Genomic DNA, 10018 nt, shown 5'->3' with positions numbered 1-10018 from the left:
CCACCACTGTCCGCCCGCCGCCACCACTGTCCGCCCGCCGCCACCACTGTCCGCCCGCCGCCACCACTGTCCGCCCGCCGCCACCACTGTCCGCCCGCCGCCTCCACTGTCCGCCCGCCGCCTCCACTGTCCGCCCGCCGCCTCCACTGTCCGCCCGCTGCCTCCACTGTCCGCCCGCCGCCGCCACTGTTCGCCCGCCGCCGCCACTGTCCGCCCGCCGCCGCTACTGTCCGCCCGCCGCCACCACTGTCCGCCCGCCGCCTCCACTGTCCGCCCGCCGCCTCCACTGTCCGCCCGCCGCCTCCACTGTCCGCCCGCCGCCGCCACTGTTCGCCCGCCGCCGCCACTGTCCGCAAGCCGCCGCCACTGTCCGCCCGCCGCCACTGTCCACCACCGCCGCCACGGTCCGCCCGCCGCCACTATCCGCCACTGCCGCCACTGTCCGCCCGCCGCCACTGTCCTCCCGCCGCCACTGTCCGCCCGCCGCCACTGTCCGCCCGCCGCCGCCCTGTCCGCCCGCCGCCACTATCCGCCACCGCCGCCACTGTCCGCCCGCCGCCACTATCCGCCACCGCCGCCACTGTCCGCCCGACGCCACTGTCCGCCCGCCGCCACTGTCCGCCCGCCGCCACTGTCCGCCCGCCGCCACTATCCGCCACCGCCGCCACTGTCCGCCCGCCGCCACTATCCGCCACCGCCGCTACTGTCCGACCGCCGCTACTGTCCGCCCGCCGCCACTCTCTGCCGTACAGCCTCCCCTCTCTCCGTTAGTAAATAATTATAATTGTTAGTAAATAATAAAAGAAATATAAATTATTAGATTTTTTTTACCCTTAAATTGGTTTTAATATTTAAATTGAAAATAATAATATAATATAAAATATAATAAAAATAATATAATATAAAATATAATTTAATTTCAAGAAATTTAACTTTTAAACACAAAGATGTGAAAAGGGTTCAGATTATTGGCTCAAACCTTTCATAAGAGATTCATATTGGTATATGAATGGATTATGAATGACTCATGTTAGGAGTGTAAAGTTGCCACAACATCTCAAATTAGTGTTAGATACATATGTCTTGGTTATAAGTTTTGGAAACCTATTTAAGTCCACACACAATATCGTATCTGATACGATAAAACAAACGTTTCCAATACTTTCAAATACTTTCCAGATATGTTGTGGCAACCTAAAATTGTTTGCTGGGCATCCGAGTGCCGGCGGGGAAGTGGTTCAAATAGCTTCGGCTATCACTTCCTTATTGTCCGGTCGTGATGGTCAAGCGGATTAAGGCGTCCCTGTACATACCAGTTGCGTTGCTCCTGGCAGTATGGGTTCGAGTCACTTCTGGGGTGTGAGTTTTCAGTTGTATATAGTCCTGGGGACCATTCAGGCTTGTTTGCATTTGTGTTCCTCACGTGTGCCCCAAAGAATGAGGTGATTTGATAAAATGCTATGCCCAAGATTACCATCCAAGTGCCGGCGGGGAAGTGGTTCAAATAGCTTCGGCTATCACTTCCTTATTGTCCGGTCGTGATGGTCAAGCGGATTAAGGCGTCCCTGTACATACCAGTTGCATTGCTCCTGGCAGTATGGGTTCGAGTCACTTCTGGGGTGTGAGTTTTCAGTTGTATATAGTCCTGGGGACCATTGAGGCTTGTTTGCATTTGTGTTCCTCACGTGTGCCCCAAAGAATGAGGTGATTTGATAAAATGCTATGCCCAAGATTACCATCCGAGTGCCGGCGGAAGAAGTGGTTCAAATAGCTTCGGCTATCACTTCCTTATTGTCCGGTCGTGATGGTCAAGCGGATTAAGGCGTCCCTGTACATACCAGTTGCGTTGCTCCTGGCAGTATGGGTTCGAGTCACTTCTGGGGTGTGAGTTTTCAGTTGTATATAGTCCTGGGGACCATTCAGGCTTGTTTGCATTTGTGTTCCTCACGTGTGCCCCAAAGAATGAGGTGATTTGATAAAATGCTATGCCCAAGATTACCATCCGAGTGCCGGCGGGGAAGTGGTTCAAATAGCTTCGGCTATCACTTCCATATTGTCCGGTCATGATGGTCAAGCGGATTAAGGCGTCCCTGTACATACCAGTTGCGTTGCTCCTGGCAGTATGGGTTCGAGTCACTTCTGGGGTGTGAGTTTTCAGTTGTATATAGTCCTGGGGACCATTCAGGCTTGTTTGCATTTGTGTTCCTCACGTGTGCCCCAAAGAATGAGGTGATTTGATAAAATGCTATGCCCAAGATTACCATCCGAGTGCCGGCTTGGAAGTGGTTCAAATAGCTTCGGCTATCACTTCCTTATTGTCCGGTCGTGATGGTCAAGTGGATTAAGGCGTCCCTGTACATACCAGTTGCGTTACTCCTGGCAGTATGGGTTCGAGTCACTTCTGGGGTGTGAATTTTCAGTTGTATATAGTCCTGGGGACCATTCAGGCTTGTTTGCATTTGTGTTCCTCACGTGTGCCCCAAAGAATGAGGTGATTTGATAAAATGCTATGCCCAAGATTACCATCCGAGTGCCGGTGGGGAAGTGGTTCAAATAGCTTCGGCTATCACTTCCTTATTGTCTGGTCGTGATGGTCAAGCAGATTAAGGCGTCCCTGTACATACCAGTTGCGTTGCTCCTGGCAGTATGGGTTCGAGTCACTTCTGGGGTGTGAGTTTTCAGTTGTATATAGTCCTGGGGACCATTCAGGCTTGTTTGCATTTGTGTTCCTCACGTGTGCCCCAAAGAATGAGGTGATTTGATAAAATGCTATGCCCAAGATTACCATCCGAGTGCCAGCGGGGAAGTGGTTCAAATAGCTTCGGCTATCACTTCCTTATTGTCCGGTCGTGATGGTCAAGCGGATTAAGGCGTCCCTGTACATACCAGTTGCGTTGCTCCTGGCAGTATGGGTTCGAGTCACTTCTGGGGTGTGAGTTTTCAGTTGTATATAGTCCTGGGGACCATTCAGGCTTGTTTGTATTTATATATATATATATATATATATATATATATATATATATATATATATATATATATATATATATATATATATATATATATATATATATATTAGTATATTTTGGTAGCAGTCTTTCCTGTAGACATATATTATTAAATATGACCGAAAAAGTAAGATTAATAATTCTAACACGAATTTTCTTAATCTTTCGTACATTTCTTTTCACTGCTGGTGGTAATTCAAAAATCAATTCTACAAAATTCATTTTTATTTCTAGTCTGACGCGACACTTGAGCGCGTTTCGTAAAACTTATTACATTTTCAAAGACTTTAGTTTACACATACACAACTGAATAGAACTTACACATCTCCGATTTGTTTATATCTACATTTGAGTGAGGTGGATGGGGTGAGGTGGTATTAATAGGGTATTAAATTCAACAACACAAGACAGAACACGATACAATGGGTATTGAATGGAAGTGATTGTAGAAAGCCTATTGGTCCATATTTCTTGATGCTTCTATATTGGAGCGGAGTCTTGAGGTGGGTAGAATATAGTTGTGCATTAATTGGCTGTTGATTGCTGGTGTTGACTTCTTAATGTGTAGTGCCTCGCAAACGTCAAGCCGTCTGCTATCGCTGTATCTATCGATGATTTCTGAGTTGTTTACTTGGATTTCTCTGGCGATGGTTTGGTTGTGGGAAGAGATTATATGTTCTTTAATGGAGCCCTGTTGCATAAGCAACAGGAGCCTTGTTGCATAAGCAACAGGGCTCCATTAAGGAACATATAATCTCTTCCTTCAACCAAACCATCGCCAGAGAAATCCTAGTAAACAACACAGAAATCATCTTTAGATACAGCGATAGCAGACGGCTTGACGTTTGCGAGGCACTACACATTAAGAAGTCAACACCAGCAATCAACAGCCAATTAATGCACAACTATATTCTACCCACCTCAAGACTCCGCTCCAATATAGAAGCATCAAGAAATATAGACCAATAGGCTTTCTACAATCACTTCCATTCAATACCTATTGTTTCGTGTTCTGTCTTGTGTTGGTGAATTTAATTCCCTATTAATACCACCTCACCCCATCCACCTCACTCAAATGTAGATATAAACAAATCGGAGATGTGTAATTTCTATTCAGTTGTGTATGTGTAAACTGAAGTCTTTGAAAATGTAATAAGTTTTACGAAACGCGCTCAAGTGTCGCGTCAAACTAGAAATAAAAATGAATTTTGGAGAATTGATTTTTGAATTACCACCAGCAGTGAAAAGAAATGTACGAAAGATTGAGAAAATTCGTGTTAGAATTATTAATCTTACTTTTTCGGTCATATTTAATAATATATATATATATATATATATATATATATATATATATGCTTTCATTCTTTCTAGAGATAATATGTTTTTCTTTTTTTTATAGATGCTACACCGCTGTCCATAGACCTGGTATCCAGAAGCGCTGAGAGTGGCAGTGAGAGTGACACACCCAACTCAGCAGAGTGGACATAACCCATATCCAGCTCGCACCTCTCAGCTCACAGGGAGGGGAGGGGTCGTTCACGCGCTCACTCAATTCCCCGTTCCTCCCCCAGCCCCATACCCCAATCAATCAGCGACAGCTGCAGCAGCAGCAGCAGTGGGGAGAACACTACCATTAACAACAGCGTCACAGACCGTGAGACTAGCCTTGACTCAGACGACAGCTCAGCAGACCTTGACCTTGACTCGTCAATTCTGATTGGTTAGCACCGTCTGGCGTAATAGCTGACCGCGCAGTCTCACCCATTCATCTCGGAGGAGGGCTAGCACCACCCCCCACCCCCCTAGCCCTCTCCCATCACCCCCCGCCAGCGCTCTCTCCCTCTCCCTGACATGCCCTAGAAATTCAACCTCAACTGCTGGATCGAATTGATAACTTTAATGGCGGTTATGTTCGGCTTTCATTCTCCATACCAGAGCATGTTAACACCTCCCCAGGACTCTATCTGAGAACATACAGTGAATTTTTCATTAATGAGCTTCGATCCCTTTTCTCCCCACAACACCCATCCCTCCTAATTTACCCAGACATCACTCTAATTGTGCGGAATTTAAATGTACAATAAGAGGTGAGGAGGAGGAGAATCTATTGGATCCTATAAATAACGACGGCTTTTCCATACGGGGTGAGGGGCGATCAATAACTCTAGAGGATGTAGATACACTTATTGATTTTTGGGCGGACGAATTGACAGGGAAAATATATCAATACCTTGAAGAGAGGAAGGGCTCCAATGTCTTGGTTGAGCGGCTCACAGGGTTTTACATTAACTGTGGTCAGATTGAACATCCAATAAGATTAGGCTCACATGTAGACTATCCGGAAGGCTTGCGTGGAAAAAAATTGGTTTTCAATCCAGAGGGAGAGGCTGATATTTGCCTTATGCAGTGTGTTGCTGCTTATAAATGTTTAGCTAAGGGGATGCACCTAGATAATATCCACGCTAGATCTGTGAATGCTAGTTGGTGTCTGAGACACATTAATTGGCCAGCAGATGTCAATTCTGCAGTAACATTCGAGGATATTCACAAGGTAGAAAAAATTAATAAAGTCAGTATATTCATCTATTCACTAGAAAGAGATGAAAATGCTAGACGTCAGCGTTACTACATTACACTAGCTAGGAAGGGAAGAGGGAGATATACAGATGTCATACCATTGCTGATGTTGGAAGCTCAACACTTAGTACTAATTACGGATTTTAACCAATATGTATGAAATAAGCGAAATCATGGAGATCGTATCCCAAGTATTCACAGCTTTTGTCATTGTTGTATGATATCACTCCCAGTAGATCGCATGCAGAGTCATGAAAGTACATGTAAAGTACATCAGACTCTCAAATTTTACCCACCAGAGAGGAAGATTACTTTCCGTAACTATGGACGGGGATATGGTCCTAGTCACATGTGCTTTTATGACTTTGAGTGCATGCTTGATCGCTCGAACCCTAAGGGAATGATAGAATCACGTCACAACGCAGTAGCGTATGCGTACATCATCATTGACAGACAGATGAATATTGTTGAGAATGACACCTATTTGGGTAAAGATGCAGTCAATCACTTTCTAACCACGCTAGAAGCATCATGGGCTAGAATCAAGAAGGGATTAGTATCCTATCAACTTCATATGTCGCAGCAACAACAGGCGATATTTGAGACAAAAATGGTCTGTGAACTCTGTGATGAACCTTTTAACGAAGAAGATGTAATCAAAGTCCGTCATCACGACCACACAGTAAGATTCCACAATTATCAAGCGGCTTACTGTGATAGATGTAATTTGCAGTATATAAATTCATACAAGTTCCTATACACTTTTTCCCACAACGCTTCCTATGATTTAGGAGTAATCCTAAACGAGATGAAAGATAGACCAGGGAGTGAAATAGATATATTAGCTAGGGATGAATTTAAATTTATGAAAGTTGATGTGAACAACTTAAGATTTTTGGATAGTTTAGCCCTTCTCAACGGCTCGCCAGGAAGAATAGCCAAGGATCATATTGATAGTGGGAAACCTACCACATTCACTTTGGTTATGTTAAAAGGTGTAAATAAAGCAGCCATCTCAAAACTGCTCAAGGGTAAACAATCATTCTGCTATGATTATTTATCCTCTATGTCTGTGTTAGATGAACCACACCTTCCTTCTCGCGATAAGTTTTACAGTACACTAAAAGACGAAGAGTTGTCAGAGAAAGATTATAAACAAGCCTTAGAAAATTTTTATTTGGCTAAATGTCACAACATAGGGGAGTATCTACTCCTTTACCTCAAAGTGGACACAGGTTTGCTAGCTGATGTGTTCACAGTCTGGCGAGACACCATGCTTGATCTCTACAAATTAGACATTTCCCACTACATTTCTTTACCCTCATTTGCTTGGGATGCATTCTTGCTTAAATCGAAAGTTGAACTTGTTGTTGTGTCAGACCCATTGTTATATGATTTACTTCGTCGGAATCTCCGAGGTGCGTTCACCAGTGTGACGAGACAGTACACGAATGTGGAGAACCAGCATACAGGCTTAGATCTAGGGGAAGATAGTAGCTACATCATTTACCTCGATTTTAATAGTCTTTACGGGGCGTGTATGACTGAACTGCTCCCTCGTGGTGGGATTCGGAAACTGACACACAATGAGCGTGACGTACTGCTAGAGCGAGGCTTGGAGAATATCCCATGTGATGGGTCCAAGGGATATTGGGTGTTGTGTGATACACTGCAGGTCCGACCTGAGGTAGCTAGGTATACAGATGAACTGCCCCTTGTTCTTTCACATACTTGCATTACCGAGGATCACATTTCACCCTACAGTAAGAATATTCTTACAGAAGTAAGAATGCCTAAAAACAACACTAAATTAATTGCTTCTCACCTTCCTCAGAAAGACTACCTGGTTAGTCTGGACTTGTTACAGTTACTCATGCGCATTGGATTAGAAGTAGCTAAAGTTCACGACATCTACGAATTCGAGCAGGAGAACTACCTTAAAGACTTCATTGAAACCAATGTTCGTGAACGGGCCAGTACCAAATGCGCGATAAAAAAAAGGCTTTCAAACTCGTATCAAACTCTAAATATGGAAAGAGTCTCACAGATGTATCTAAATATGGGAACAAACACTATTTGGTCACAGATCGTAGACATTTCCTGAAACATGCTCGAACCCATTCTTCAAGCGGAGTCTTTTGTTAAGTAAGGATCATGTGATATGTACCATCAAACAGAAGTCTCTCCTAGTCAACACTCCTACATACCTGGGTTATCATATACTTCATATTGCTAAGAGGCGACTCTATGAGTTCTGGTATGATGTTGTCAAACCTGCGTATGGTGATAAAGCGAGTCTGTTATAAACAGACACAGACTCTTTCATAATTAAACTGGACTATCAGGATGTGTTTGAAGAGTTGAATAAGTCTCCTCTCTTTGACTGTATGGATTTTAGTAATTTTAATAACACACACCCATCCTACTCTAAAGCGCGAGAAGGTGAACTAGGATTGCTCAAGTCTGATAGAGGCTCTAAGATTATTAGCCAGTTAATTGCTCTCAGACCTAAAACATATTCGTTCACCACACATGATGGGGAGCACACTTGTAAGTGTAAGGGTGTACCATACCACCTACAAGAGAAACTCTCACACGACTCGTTTCAGCACACTCTTGAAACAAACTTTTCAATCAGGTTTGTGTCGAGATCTATACGTAACCTGCAAGGAAAGATTTGTACATGTCGCAGTACCTGCAGAGGATTGTCCGCATATGACGATAAACGCTACATTTTAAGCCCCACACAGTCCCTAGCGTATGGTCATCCTGATATTCCCAATAACAATGATGATGAGATGGATGTAGAAGTGGGGGAGGAGGAGATAGAAGAAGTGTTTATGGAGGAGGAAAAAGAGAAGGTAGAGCAACCACAGAGACTCTACCCAATATTCCGCCCCAGGAACAAACGTGATGCTACAGCTCAGAAACTATTCAACCTTCACTAGATTTTATGTTGTACAATTTTTAGTTAATATTAAGACAGATGGCCCATATGACTAGAACTATTTATACTAAATGAATAGGATGTTTAATATTATTGTTTGTGAACTGTAAGAACTATGATTGGTTTTAAAAATGTTGCTGTACATAAAAAAATATGTGAATAAACACCTGTAAATGACTATGTTTGTATAAATGCTACCTCATTTCCTTAGTTTTTAGCAGTCTTAACGAAGCATTAATCATGGACAGTTCCTATGATACAATCCATGAGGAACATCTAGATATTTTCCGAGAACCATCACGTGTTATTATTGCTGGATTGCGGTCCTTAACCTAGTCACGCGATAGACAGACAGACCGACAGACAGACAGACAACAACAATAGGTACACCGCTCGAACGCTCGCTCCAGCAGTCATGTGGTAGCGGGCCTCGCCCCTATTTTATTTGATAGAAGAAAAAAAATGAAGACTGGCAGTCCTGTTTTTAAGATGAAAAACTTTTAACTATAAACATTTTTGACTGAGTGACTGACTGACTGCTTTTCTGGTGAGTTATTTGTGAGGACTAAGGAGTTATGATCACCACATATAAGTTTCTCAAAGAAAATGATAAGATAGGCAAGGTCCGTATATTTAACACATAAGACATCCTTGCAGTAGTGAGATTCCCTTTGATGGCTATGCACGTGACAATGAAAAAATAAAGTGCAAAGATGTTTCGGAGTGCTATTTTAGTCAAGAAATGACACAAAATTGTGTTTATTGACTAGTGCGAGGCAGAACAAGAGATCAGGAGGTATATGTTGTGATAACGCAGTTAACAAAAAAAAAAAATATTAGAATTTGTAGGTGGTGAACACGTCTCCCCAAACTCTTCTGTGCCTATTTTACAAAGTCATTCTTCACAAAGTCATTCTTCCTAACTCAGCACTCTTAGTTCGTGGACTGATGGCACACCTTTGTTTAAAATTAAATCTACAAAGCTTCACATTTACAAAAAAAAATGACATTTTGGACTGCAGAAAGTTGATGATTTCCACATTACGTTTCGTAACGATATAATGTGTTACAAGAACTAAACAGACCTTCGGAAATATTTTATTTGTGTTTGGATGTAATGGCTAAACATGGTTTATTTTTTCAATAATGTTATTTGGTCATCATACAGAAAGAGTATTTGCGTTACGTTACAATGTGTTACAGGGGCTAAAACTGGTAAACACCAATATTTATATGGTAAGAGATGTAATGAAGATGGACTAAGTCTCACTTTTCATTTCAAAATGACATTTTGGACGGCAAAAAGTTGATGATTTCAGCGTTACGTTACATTGTGTTACAGAGGGCTAAAACTGGCAGACAGTAATATTTATATGGTATGAGATGTAAAGGAGATATTGTGTTTGGCTCAACGGGGTTCACATTTCAATAATGATATTCGGACAACAGACAGAAAGTCGATTTCCACGTTCCGTTACCAAGTGCCTCG

Source organism: Procambarus clarkii, chromosome 14 (genome assembly GCF_040958095.1).
Source record: "Procambarus clarkii isolate CNS0578487 chromosome 14, FALCON_Pclarkii_2.0, whole genome shotgun sequence".
Classification (NCBI taxonomy): Eukaryota; Metazoa; Arthropoda; class Malacostraca; order Decapoda; family Cambaridae; genus Procambarus; species Procambarus clarkii.
This window is presented reverse-complemented; position numbering follows the sequence as displayed.